The 6,666-nt window shown below is 39.5% G+C and overlaps 1 long non-coding RNA gene across 1 annotated transcript; it reads left to right on the top strand.

The window, feature by feature from the left end:
• Positions 1-844: 844 nt before the first annotated feature.
• On the top strand, positions 845-3,853 carry LOC130927276 (uncharacterized). The gene is made up of 4 exons (XR_009066382.1): positions 845-1,136; positions 1,214-1,239; positions 1,328-1,476; positions 3,505-3,853. It is a non-coding gene; the product is annotated as an uncharacterized LOC130927276 (long non-coding RNA).
• Positions 3,854-6,666: the final 2,813 nt, after the last annotated feature.

Below are 6,666 nucleotides of genomic sequence, written 5' to 3'. Positions count from 1 at the left end.
CAGAGCTATTGGACAGTACCAGTGATTTCTGTAAGTGTTTAGCAGACACGCTAGGGTTCTTTTTTACCTTACTGAGTACTCTGCGCTGAACTTTTGGCGTCATTTTTGGTGGATGGCCACTCCTTGGGAGAGAAGCAACAGTACCAAACTCTCTCCATTTGTAGAGAACTTCTCTGACTGTCGATTGATGAACATCAAGACTTTTAGAGATAGTTTTGTATCCTTTCCACACTTTATACAAATCAACGATCCTCAATCGCTGGTCTTCAGACAGCTCTTTTTACCAAGCCATGATGCACATCAGACAATGCTTCTCATCAAGACATGTTTTATCAGGTGTGTATTTTTTGTGGGCAGGGCATCTTTAAACCACTCATCAGTGATTGGGCACACACCTGACTTAAAATGTTTGGTAAAAATTGGTTTAATTGCTCTTTTAAGTCACCTTAGGCATAGGGGTCACTTACTTATTCATCCTTTCTTCTGTCATTGTTTGCATGCTATCCTCATTAAAACATGAAAACTTATAAATGTTTGGGTGGTTTTAGTTAAAGCAGTTTTTTCATCTGTGTGATTTTGAGAAAGATCAGATCACATATGATGATTTTATGCAGAAATGTGAGAAATTCCAAAAGGTTGATACTTTTTCATACCACCGTAAATTCTTTAAAATGGTTCATTAAACAACTTGAATCTAGGTTTTAACTCACTGATCAACTTTATAATGGTTCAGTTGTACAGTTCAAATCACATGACGATCTACTCGCCTAAAAAGTGAAATGTTTTAATGAGAAACACTAATATTAATGACTTAAGTTAAAACAGTATTGTAGTTATTCAAAATGGATTGGATGTCTATCACTGTCAATGAGCTAACTACAGTGTTATTCACATTCTTCACATGCGCTGATGCAGGTATTGTTGACGTCTGTTAACGCTCTACTTGCACATTACCGGGATCGTTCAGATTCTGCAGATTGTAAACCAAACAAACACATAGGTCCTCCAAAAAAATGATGATTATACATTAGGGTTGCCAATCTCCTGCAAGTTGTTGGAGGTGTGCCCCCAGATAAAAAAGAGACGGGGACCAGCACCAAGTGAATACCTCCTGACTGTTGCATTGAACACACACGGTAAGTACCGTACATGGATTTTTTTTTTTATCTGACATTTTTTGAGCGTTTACTTGAATGTTTTTATTTTTGTTCAGGAAATTCATGCCTCACATCAAGCGTGGTGAGTTATCCATAACCATGTGTTCTTCTCAGCCTGGTAAGAGCGTTACCAATGTGTTTTTTGTTTGTTGTTTTCTTCCCCGGAGGAGGCTGTGGAGGTGGTGGACATGGACATGGACACGGACGAAGGCGTCGTCCGAGATGCGAACATGGGAAGGGATGTAAAAAGTGCAAGAGAAGACACAAGTTAGGACACAAACATCGCAAGTGTCATAAGAAAGGGAAGGAGTGTCACGGGGTAAGATTCATTGACCTTCCGTTATGTTGGTTTGTGAAAAAAAGAAAAAATTCTGAAAAGAGAAAACATAACAAGAATAGGCATATTTTCAACAGAACTATATATATTTTTTTTACAGTAGCCGAGTTATTTTCAGAAAGTATTTCAAGACTAAAGGACTTCAAATATATTTAAAGTACATTTTACCGAAAACTTAAATACATTGTATTTCATATTACAAAAATAATATTAAATAGGTTTGGAAATTTGCCCCCAAACCCCCCCCCCCCCCCCCCCCCCCCCAAGTATATTTTCCAGAAAATATTGTGTAATAAGTGTGATGTTTTCCACATTTTTAATTGGTTGTTCCAGTGGTGGAACAGATGTTAATAGGGTCCGGGTGGAATGAGTAAAAAGGGGACCCCCGAGTGCACCATTCGGCGGGGGGGCTTGCTATTTGGCAATTATCAGCGGGCCCCTCCTAAAGACGATTGTGTGTGTGTGTGTGTGTGTGTGTGTGTGTGTGTGTGTGTGTGTGTGTGTGTGTGTGTGTGTGTGTGTGTGTGTGTGTGTGTGTGTGTGTGTGTGTGTGTGTGTGTGTGTGTGTGGGGCGGGGTGATTGGTTGTTGTGGGCCCCTCCAGACGACCAGTTGTTCTACAACAAGGAAATTTATGTTTAGGGGCAGTTTACATGGTGACTCTCTGAGAATACGAAAAATACCAAATTTGCATTTGCATTTGCGTCTACATTTGAACAATGTCGCAATTGCACATGAAAACGATGTAGTATTCATGCCAGGCCCTAGGGGGAGTGCAGATTTACAGGGCAACAGAGAATGATGCACTTTGACCCCACCAAGCAATGGCATTTTTCTTTTGTTCAAAAAGGCAAAAAAATTGAAACATTCAACATATTTAATTTAAAAATATTATAAAAACCGTAAATTAAAGCCGACATTCCACCATATTTGCTGTTTTTAAAGTTTAGTAGCACCGCTGCGCACGCCCAATGTGACGTGTACGAGTGCTAACGTTAACGGCGCAAAAACGTGACGTGGGAGCCTTTGATATGCATTCCGAGAAAGCCCCCCTCAGTCCCCGACAATCGGATTCTTCCACTTTGGAGGCAGGATTTAGAATTTTTCGTCTTCGCTGACACCATATGCACGCGAGGCGAGTCCGCTACTCAGTCATTGCGTCTTTGTGTCGCAGAGTCGCCATGTAAACTGCCCCATAGTGATCCTTTGCTACTTACCGCTTCAAACTTGATGACCTCAGTCCATCGCAGATTTTTTTTTCTCAATTAAAAAATAAATAAATAAATGCAAATGAGCGTCCCGAGCTGATCACGAAGTCACACTCTCCCTCCTACTGCTCTTTGTTGGTCTGGCAGTGCACTGGAGTTGCTAATTAAAGTTAACGATGATTGATAGCCGTTTAATGTTTGATCTTGCCACGGATGCTTGGAAGCCGGAGCTTCAAAGCGCTGCATTCGTCAATCATTGTTTAACTTGTTTAACAGTTGGTGTGGCAACTTATTGTAAGTGAGCAGCTTGGGCAGATTTGAGTGGATTCACTCAATGAAGCATTGAATAAAGACAAGCATTTTTCTACTTTATTCTTCTTTAAAACTAATTCAGTGAGACCGTAACATGTTTAAGACTTATCATAATTATTACATTTGAAGTGCTTAAAAACCAATACTGTGTATATATAATCTTTATATATGCACTTTTTTTTTTTATTAACTGCCTTACATTTTTTGCATCACAGATTAAGTCAAACAAGGACAATTACGCGTTTTTTTTTAATAACTTTCAAACTACATTCTTTAATTTATTCTACTTGAAACAACAAAAAACAATGCAAAAAAAATCTTTTAAAAGTTTCAGTTGTCTTTTTTTTCCCACACTGTTGAACTACAATTATTGTGTATGGGTTTAACGGATGCATTTAACCTGCATTTAACAGCAAGGTAAGTAACCCATGAAATGCTTGTGCTTGTACTAAGGTTAAAGTTAAGTTTCTGTATTTTCTATTCCACTGCAGTACTCCAGCAGCTCATGCAGCAGCAGCAGCAGTAGTAGTAGCAGCAGCAGCGACTCTGACTAGATCACAGAAGAAGCGCCATGAAAATGTCAGCAAGCATCCACGTTGCGCAATAATCAACCACATGTGACCATCAAATGGCTTCATTAAAAGTGCTAACATTCCTGTTTATATTGTTGGCCAAATTGTTAGTAGTCTAATATCTCATCAATAGAAAAAAAATGCTGCTGACAAATTGACCCGGTGGCTTTTTTGTCGCTCTTCCTGAAAATCAACATAACAGGAGGGTTAAACAAGTTGTCCAAGGCTGTATTTTTTGTGATGTTACAATAAAATTGATTTAAGCAAAGCTCTGATCATGTTTTGTAATTACGCACCCGGTTAAGTCTCAGATGTGGGCAAATATGGAAGTCAATTCCAGCACGAGCTCAAATTTGGAAGCTCATTTACCAGTTACTTCAACTGCGGGGTGGGGAATTAGCACAAAATGGCCAATTCAAACCAAAATCACAAACGTGTGTCTTTACGGTCATGCCTTGGAAAAAAGTAGATTTTCTCTTTTCACGGGTTCTTTAATTCTCTTAATGAACAGGAGATCGCACACAATTCAGGAACTAAATGAAAGCAATCATCACCTGAGCTAACTACATTTATTAAGAAAAGAACATTTAAAGCCGGCCGGCCAGGACAAATGTCCTCGAGTGCCCCAGGTCTACGAGAAGATAGGCCCCAACTTTCCGGGCGCTGTTGGATAGCTCGTGTCTCGTTCAAGAACAGCTCGGATTTCTAGCCATCAGCCACCTTGCTATCCTAGACACGTGTTGGAATAAAGCATGGGGGGATTGACGGTTGTCACATATGGATAAGGTGGCTGATGGCTTCTTGAACGCGACACGAGCAATACCTCGCTCATCTGCACACGACCGCAACCTTCTACCTACTCCTTCCTTCCTACTGCAACTCCGCCCTGCGATTTAAAAACAAAAAACACCAATAACGATAATGGATCATTTCTCGTGGCACACCTGACGATCTCTCACGCCACACTAGTGTGCCACGGCACTTCGTTTGAAAAACACTGCCCTACAGGCCCGTGTGCCGCCACACCCCCAGCACCCTAAGTCCCGCCCCTGCGTCTACCTAAAAATATGCACCGTAATTTTCAGACAATAATAATCTGCTACTTTTTACCCTCATTTTGAATCCTGCAGTTTATAGTCCAGTGAGACTTATTTGTTGATTTATTTGGGTTAATAGGCAACACTTTCTTTGAAAGTGGCATCATAAGACTGCCACAAGACCATCATAATTATGACATGACACTATCATGGGCATTAATGACATTTCGAATAATGTCACTCCAACTCCATTTGTCCAGCTTGGATCTTTACATCCATCTAAAAGTGAGATTATTTGCCGGATGACACAAAATGCCATCTGTCATAAGCATTGATTAATGCTCATGGCAGTGTCATGTCATAATTATAATAGTCTTATGACAGGCTTATGGCGCCACTTTCAAATAAAGTGTTACCAAATACTTTAATTAGCAAATAATGAAACAACTGGAACAGTAACTGAAGAAATAATTGGCACAGAACATGAATTTTGATTGTTAATTACATCTGTAGTGCTGCAATGCATGTTAAGAGGCATATTGGACGACGACAGTGTTGACAGCGAGGTTGACTTTCCCCCCCCAAGGGTGCAGTGATGGCCAAATGAAGCTTCTTGGAGCACATCATAAAACCAAATGAACCACCATGAAGCTTTGAACCAATTGGCTGCAAAGCTTCTTGGGCCACCACTTTAAAAAAAATTCGCCTCGGAGCTACATAATTCACGTACTGTAGTTCACCCTTTTTTTTTTTTTACTTCAAAATGGCAAATTTTGCCAAAACGTAAGAGATTTTCATGCCTGAACACAATATTTGACAGCTGCATCATAAAACCCTCATAAAACCAAATGAACTACCAAGAAGCTTTGCAGCCAATTGGTTCAAAGCTTCATGGTGGTTCATTTGGTTTTATGAGGGTTTTATTTATTTACCAAGAAGCTTTGCAGCCAATTGGTTCAAAGCTTCATGGTGGTTCATTTGGTTTTATGAGGGTTGTATGATGCAGCTGTCAAATATTGTGTTCAGGCATGAAAATCTCTTACGTTTTGGCAAAATTTGCCATTTTGAAGTAAAAAAAAAAAAAAAAAGGGTGAACTACAGTACGTGAATTATGTAGCTCCGAGGCGAATTTTTTTTAAAGTGGTGGGGATTTTTTTTTAAATGTCAGACGCTTGGTATGGAAGCGGGGAAAGTGGTACAAAACCAAAAAACGCACCATAGTGGCCAAAACATTGACTTATTACAACGAAACAAAGGAGGGTACAATGCCAAGCTTGGCTGCATGTCGGCTGTGAATAAACACATAAAGCGCCGTAACCCAGTTGTAATTTTGGAAGACGACAGGAGACAATTACAAGCTGGCAGATGGTAAGTCCATTTAACTCACGACATCTTTTTTTTAATTTCGTTGTTTCTGTGTTGGAACAGTGACAATAAATTATTCTGAGATATTCTGAGATTCTGAGATCTTTTACTGAAGTTGCTAAGCCTGTCGCGATATGCAATGAGTCCATTTATCGCACAGTAAATAAAAATGAGGACGGTAATTTTCACGGCTGTGTTTTATCGCCGTGCGCATGTGTGCATACATTTGTGCGTGCGTGCTGATGGCATATGAGACTTCAGTTCCTTTGACAGATTTTTATTGTTCATCAACACGCCGTAGAATTAAAGTTCAGACATACAAAATAAGGAAATAGATCTATATTAAACACTGTATACGTTAAAATTGCTACATTGAGGCTAATGGGGAAAAAAAGACAACCTACTTTATAGCCTGCTATTAAACATTGACAGTCTTCTCCAAAACGCAAACTTGCGGTTAAAAGGTGACACTTCAAATATGAAAAATCGCTGGTTTACAGCATTTGCAAAAAAAAAAAAATGGGGAAAAAAATTGATTAGTGACACCACATGCAATGACAAAAAGAACTTTTTTTGCGGAGTGTAAAGCTTATGGTTAGCGGTTTAGCGAACGTACTCCCGGTGAACATTTCAAAATAAAAGTATGTCGTGTTCGTCATATAGATAACGATTTCTGCAG

Source organism: Corythoichthys intestinalis, chromosome 12 (genome assembly GCF_030265065.1).
Source record: "Corythoichthys intestinalis isolate RoL2023-P3 chromosome 12, ASM3026506v1, whole genome shotgun sequence".
In the NCBI taxonomy this organism is placed as follows: domain Eukaryota; kingdom Metazoa; phylum Chordata; class Actinopteri; order Syngnathiformes; family Syngnathidae; genus Corythoichthys; species Corythoichthys intestinalis.
This window is presented reverse-complemented; position numbering and strand designations above follow the sequence as displayed.